Below are 7,671 nucleotides of genomic sequence, written 5' to 3' on the forward strand. Positions count from 1 at the left end.
TAGAAAATATTACATTAGAAAACATAATATTAGAAAACATAACATAAGAAAACATTACATTAGAAAACATAACATTAGAAACAACATTAGAAAACATAACATTAGAAAACATAACATTAGAAAACATAATATTAGAAACCACATTAGAAACCACAACATTAGTAACCACAACATTAGAAACCATAATATTAGAAACCATAACATAAAAAACATAATATTAGAAAACATAATATAAGAAAACATAATGTCAGAAACATAACATTGAAACCAAGCCATTAGCAACCATAACATTAGAAAACGTATCATAAGAAAACATAACATAAGAAAACATAACATTAGAAAACATAACATTAGAAAACATAGCATTGAAACTACAACATTGAAACCACAACATTAGAAAACATAACATTAGAAAACATAACATTAGAAAACATAACATTAGAAAACATAACATTAGAAACAACATTAGAAAACATAACATTAGAAAACATAACATTAGAAAACATAACATTAGAAAACATAACATTAGAAAACATAGCATTGAAACTACAACATTGAAACCACAACATTAGAAAACATAACATTGAAACACAACATTAGAAACCACAACATTAGAAACCATAACATTAGAAAACATAACATTAGAAAACATAATATTAGAAAACATAACATAAGAAAACATTCGTCTTTTAACGGTTAATTTTTAAAAAAAAAAGTCTTTTGAACGCTGTTATTAAAACTAAAATTCTTTCCTACCGGTTGCATTTTGGAGATGGAAGTGCTTTTTCGAGATAAGTGACTTCCATATTAATCCTACTTTTTATCTTAAGATTCAAATATTAATAACTACATTTTATTTCAGTATTTAATTTATGTATTTCTGTTTAATCAAATGCTAGCCTTTTTCTCGTCCATAAATCTTTACTTCTCAACCAAGTTGATTGCAAAAATAGATTAGATAATTGTATTCATTTTTAGTTCGTGAGAGGGAAATCTATCATCATACTTTCCCTTAAACACGTCCGTTGGACTTTTATTAAGTATAATACTTAATAATATTTTTAATGGAGAGTAGAAAACGCATTGTGGATGCGTTATCGGCAGCTCCCGTTACTCTCGCTTCTCCTTATTTGTTCCTCAGTCCTCATTTTTTAATGAGTGATTTTTCTGGCAAAGAGAGAAAAAAAAAGCTGTTTTCTAGGTTGGCAGTATTTTGCGCGAACAATTGGCAGAAATGGTGGAAATTTTCTATTTCTATGTCTATCCTTGTAGCCATGTCACTAGTAAGGGTGCTGGAGGCAAACGTTTCATCTGGGCTGACCTTATCCGCCTGATAGTCAGGGACCCGAACCTTGGATTAACCAATAAGGAGGAGGCTGTCCTATTGGCAGGTGCAAAGTACTGGGGCTGCTGTATTGCCATTTGGTGAATGGATTCTGGACCATGCAGTAGCTTCTGGTGGGGCCTCTCGATGCCATATCAGTGGGTAATTGTTACGGCTTTACCTTATCATGTTCTACAAAAAAAATCTTCGTTTCTTTTTGTCTCTTAGTTTCCGCTCTCTGTCCTGCTCTAAGCAAATCTGACGACCTAGTCCACAAATTCCAAAAATTCCATCATGACAAGTTTCAAGAAAAAATACACGATTAAACCTGGTTCTCTAACTTCCAACGTAGACCCCCACTACCATGTATCCTTCTCCAACATCAGGGGTCTACGTTCTAACCTTCCAGAGGTTGAAACCCAATTACAGGAGACTAAATTTATTTTTAAGCGAAACTGCCATTGGGCAGGCTATATCCCTAGAAGAGTTCGCAATTAAAGGATACTCCAACTTAACTTCTAAATCTGACCCCCAAGATCGCCATGGGCATGGAATATGTGCCTATATTAAAGATAGCTTTCCATGTGGGAGGGACATCTCCAGGGAAGATCCTAACTTACCCTATATGTGCTTCCGGGTTGCTTTAGCTCACACTACTGCATATATATTTACTCTCTATCGCCCTCACAACAGCGGAGTTACTATCTTTAAAATCATATCTGAGAAAATTGACCAAGTCCTATCTGCTTATCCTTCAGCTAACATTCACGTATGTGAAGACTTCAATGTTCACAACGTGGAATGGCTGACCCACTCAAACAAAACCGATGCTGAGGGGAGGTTCTGTCATGATTTATCCATTACTTATGACCTCACTCAGATTATTCACGAACCCACTCGTGTACCCGACAATGACGACCAGTATGCGAGTCTACTAGACCTTTTTCTCACAACTTGCCCTGAACTATGTTCAGTTTCTGTTCTGTCTCCTCTTGGATCTTCCGACCACTTTGTTGTATCAATTACGATAAAAATGAAATATAAAAGTCCTCAGGCGTACCTCTCCATCGTACAGTATATTGATACACTAAGGCTGACTGGGATAGCTTCCGTACATTTATATCGGACCTACCTCTACGTTCCATGTTTAAAAAGGATGTGCCGTCTATAGTATCAGAACTGACGGAATGATTAATTGTAGGTATAGACAGGTTCATACTCTCGAAAAAGTTCCAGCAAAAACCTAACAGCCAGCCATGGTTCTCTCCAGAATGTGCTGCTGCCATTGGGCACAGAAATCACTTTTTCCACTGCTTCAAACGTAATAGATGTATGGAAACTAAAGCCGCTTTCAGGACTGCCAGCAACCATTGTAAGAAAGTAATAAAGAACGCAAGAGAGTTGTATGCTCAGTTCGTCAAGTCCAAAGTAGCTGAGCAGCGGCTTGGTTCCCACCAGTTTTGGAAAATAGCAAACAGAATCCTGAACAGAAGCGTGTGCTCTATCCCAACTATCATCAATGGACCTGAGGTAATCCCGTCAGCATCAGACAAAGCCAAACTCTTTGTCAAGAACTTTGCAGCTAATTCTATTCTTTGCGACCAAGGCGACCAGCCTCCAATATTTCCTCCTGTATCAGAAAACACGCTATGTGATATGCATATATCTGTACGTGATGTTGCCAAACTAATCAAAAACCTTGATTCCAGTAAAGCAACTGGCCCTGATGGTATTCCAATTATAGTACTCAAAAAACTTCAACCAGAACTAGCGCCCATACTTATGAAACTGTTTAAACGTTGTTTTAAGGAGAATAGTTTCCCATAATCCTGGAAAATCTCATCAGTATGCCCTGTATTTAAGAATTCAGGTGATCGCTCATCCCCCTCTCAGTACAGGCCAATAAGTCTCCTGTGCGCCATGAGTAAGTTGCTGGAATCTGTGTTAAATACAGAAGTAATCAACCATCTCAACAAAAATAACCTTCTTAGTAACACTCAATATGGTTTCCGTTCTGCTAAGATCTACAACAGATGTGCTTACAGTTATATCTCATAGGATTAGCAAATCTCTCGACGGAGGCAACCTTTCTAGGGCAATTGCTCTTGACATATCTAAGGTCTTTGATAGGGTATGACATAAAGGTTTACTTCACAAGATCTCCAGCTATGGCATAGCTGGAAATGTCTTCTCAATTATTAAATCATTTCTCTCTGATAGGTTCATAAGAGTAGTAGTTGATGGGCAAAAATCAGAAGCTCACAGTATTAATGCTGGAGTCCCTCAGGGGTCCATCCTGGGCCCAACTCTTTTCCTGATCTACATTAATGATCTTCAAAAACACATCCTTACATCATTTGTAGACATTTATGCTGTTGACACTACAATTTATGGTAGCACATCTAAGACAGTAAATGACCAAGTTCTCTCCGATTCTCTCTCCTCTGGTCTTGAGCACGTAGTACAATGGGAAAGGAGTGGTTGGTTACTTTTAATGCATCTAAACGAAGCTTCTCTCTTTACGTCATCAACACTCTGATCCACGTCTGGCATCAATTAAAATGAATGGCTCTCGTCTTCAGGAGGCCTCAAGTTTTGACAAGCTTCTAGGCTTGACCTTTACTCCTGATCTTAAATGGAACACGTACATCAAATCTGTTGCCAAGGCCGCTGGAAAAATGGTGGGATCTTTCTATCGATCAGGTAGATATCTCACTGCTGATGCAATTCTCTATCTATATAAGAGCCAGGTACGTCTAAGGATGGAATACTGTTGCCACATATGGTAAGGAGCTGCTAGAAAGGACTTGTCCTGCCTTGATAGAGTTCAAAATAGATTTCGTAGCCTCGTAGATGTCCTTTTCTCTTCACTGCAACCTCTACCTCACAGAACAGATGTTGCGTGTTTGTCCCTGATGTATCGTTATTTTCATGGAAAGTGTTCGACTGAGCTTCAGTCTATGCCCCCCGCCATACTTTCACAAGAACCACTCGTTTATCTGAAAACACTATCAATAGATCCCCCACTCTTTATCTATGCTTAAACCTAAACGTAGATCCCATGAACAAAGCTTCTCTCTTAGAACTGCACGCCTGTGGAATTGTCTTCCGTTTTCCTGCTTTCCAGCTGACTACAATATGGTTGTCTTCAAGTCTAACGTAAACAAGTTCTTGATGAGCCGTTCCATATAAGTTAACAAATTTACCGAATTGATTACTATATTGTCCAATTTCTACTGCACAGTCTTAAACCCTTATCCTCGAGTGGCTTCTTGGCCTTGATAATGTGGTTATGCCTGTGTAAAAAAATAAATAAATAAAAAACATAACATTAGAAAACAACATTAGAAACCATAACATTAGAAAAAATAACATTATCACTGTTTATCTGTGCCGAAATCAAAACGTAGATTCCATGAGCAAAGCTTCTTTCTTAGAACTGCACGCCAGTGGAACTCTCTATCGCTTGCCTGTTTCCCACCTGACTACAACTTGGACGTCTTCAAGTCCAACATAAACAAACTCCTGACAAACCGCCCCTTTAAGTAAGACACTCCATCAAAACCCCCAATACTAATGATTACTACAATACTATCTCATTGATTACTGTACACGCAATAACCCTTATCCCTGAGTGGCCTTCGGGCCTTGATAAGTGGTGACCCCCATGTAAAAAAAAAAGATAACATTAGAAAACATAACATTAGAAAACATAACATTAGAAAACATAACATTAGAAAAGACAAAGTAGGGAGGATTTCTACTAAAGAATTATCTCAAAGGTGTCCAACATGCGGGAAATACTTCAGAGCTCGAATCGGTCTAACAAGCTACAAAATACTTGCATGATTACCGTCATCTTTATGGTCATCATGGACGAATATCATATAAACTCGTCCTTTTTTTTCTTGCTCCCGCTCGTTCTGTTGTTTTGCATTCAGTCGATCTCTGATCTTGTTTCTTTGCCTGTCTTTTGAAGTTCAATAAACTATGGCCCGCGGGCCAGACACGGCCCGCCAAAGAGATTTTAATCCGGCTCGTGGGGTTTTTAGGGGAAAAATAAAACTAAAAATATTCGGAATTTTTTTTTTTTTTTTTAATGGAAATGAGTGATAATAATGTGATGTTTTGTTTTTTTGGGTTTTTTTTCTGAAAATTATTTAAAAGAAATAGGCTTTTGAGAACCAGTACCTTCACGTGGTTCTTCCAAACAAAACAAAAACAAATTTCTTTGTTGGCAATTCTCGGTTAGTCGTTAATACGTTAAATATACAACAAAGACGAAAACACACAAATTCGCTTTGCTTTATATAAAAAAATGACTTATTTTTTTTATTTATTCACTGATTTAGAACCACAAAGTCATTTTTCGTCGATGATTAATCCATGCATTATTTTAGACGGTTGCGGCGGTGAATTCTCGTTCGTCTTTCTATATCGTTCTATTGATCCATATTATCTCTATCTATTCTCCTGTCTGTCCGTCTATCTATTTATATCGCATCAAGCAAACGATGCCATTATTGGTATTGATTTCCCTGATATCTTTCTAAATTCTAATGTTCAGCATCTTTGTAGAAATCAAATACTTACAGGAATGATCACCTTAAGGTTGCTAACATCCGAAGAGAAAGTGTTTCTGTAGAAAAAACTGGATTCGAACACGACACATCAAGGTCGTCAGTTATGCCATTTACTACTTAGCCATCTTCATCGTCATCTATCTGTCTATTAAACTATATCGTTTATAGCAGGATTCACAATTTTTGTATTAATTATGATTCGGATATTTTTTGCAAATATCATTTACCAAACTATCCGGCTTACTTTGATATTTCATTCATTTTACTAAATTACATTTTCCCATTGTCCGTTGACTGACGCTATAAAGAATATATTAACGCAAAGTTGCATTTTCAAAATTACGTTTTAATAATTCTTCGAATTTTTTATATTTTGCACTTCAAGTCCTCCCTCAGAAATTTATGGTAAATTATCCGTCCATTATCACCCCTCCTCGTACTATAATATTACCTAAAATAAATAGCACTATTATACAATAAAATTTACACATAGACCGATACGACATAACTACGTTGATACATCGGTTCTCGTTAGATCACTGAAGTTAAGCAACGTGAGGCCTGGTCAGTACTAAAATGGGTGACCATTTGGGAATTCCAGGTGATGTGTGTGCTCTCCGTTTATCTTGGCATTGTTTCCAGCTGTCAGCACTTCTCCTTGCTATTGAACTCAAGCAGTGTCAATTCATGGGATGTGTGGTTGATATTGCGCAACACTTACATCACAATTACATGCACAGCTGCCCTTACAGAGGGTATCCTTTGTCTCTAGAGTCTGAACGGAGGCATCGATCGATCATTGACATATAGCTGGAGGAGGAAAATGTTATGATCATCACTTGTTTAACGTGGTGCGCAAGTGAATGAAATAGAGCAGAATTGATCCCATAGTCTTCTTCGGTATCCATTACACTAATCACGCGCACCGACCTTAATTCTAACTGCTCATCAAGCGTAGACAAGTACTTCACCTTGTTTGAAAGATTAAAAAAAAGGAAGTTGGATTTAAAGGAAAAAAATAAAAAAAAATATCAAGCAGGATTCTAAATGAAATTTGCAACTTGAGTTAAAAAAATAAAAAAGTATATTTTTTTACTGTTTATATCAAGATAAACTATTCCATTATAACCGCAATCCATCATTTTGACATTGAAATTGAGTTAATAGAAAAACTACATCATGTAGATATATACATAAGCATAACTATATACAAAATTTCATGTATACATGTGTCTTTATTGTGTGCATATGTATATATTTCTATGTACAGACATACACACACACACACACACACACACACATATATATATATATATATATATATATATATATATATAAAGATATATATGCGTGTGTATGAATATATATTTTGCTCTACGTTGTGTTTATGCATTGATTCGTGTTCGTTTTAAAATCTAATATATAAACAGCTGTATCTTTGTCTGTTTGTCTGTTGGTATGTCTCCATGTTTTCAAACTCTATCTTCCCCGAAACTAAAACTTGCAGGAAATTAAGACGATGTGATTTTTTTTTACGGACCGTTCTTTTATGAATCTTTTTGTTTTTAAGGGGTCAAAAATGGGTCAAATTTGCAACAAAAAAAAATCGTTAAAATTTAGAAAGAAATCCTTAGGCTATGGTATTTCGAACCTAAGTGCTTCTCATCATAAGAGTAGAAGGACCAGAATAATTCAATATATATATATATATATATATATATATATATATATATATATATATATATATATATATTAGAAAAAGTA

General features: G+C 35.9%; 1 pseudogene; it reads left to right on the forward strand.

Annotated features, from left to right (window-relative positions):
- The first annotated feature begins 6,402 nt into the window (after positions 1–6,402).
- LOC145249779 (5S ribosomal RNA) lies at positions 6,403–6,520 on the forward strand (annotated as a pseudogene).
- The last annotated feature ends 1,151 nt before the right edge of the window (positions 6,521–7,671 follow it).

The sequence above is a fragment of the Euprymna scolopes genome, chromosome 28 (genome assembly GCF_053919585.1).
Source record: "Euprymna scolopes isolate OS-2025 chromosome 28, ASM5391958v1, whole genome shotgun sequence".
In the NCBI taxonomy this organism is placed as follows: domain Eukaryota; kingdom Metazoa; phylum Mollusca; class Cephalopoda; order Sepiida; family Sepiolidae; genus Euprymna; species Euprymna scolopes.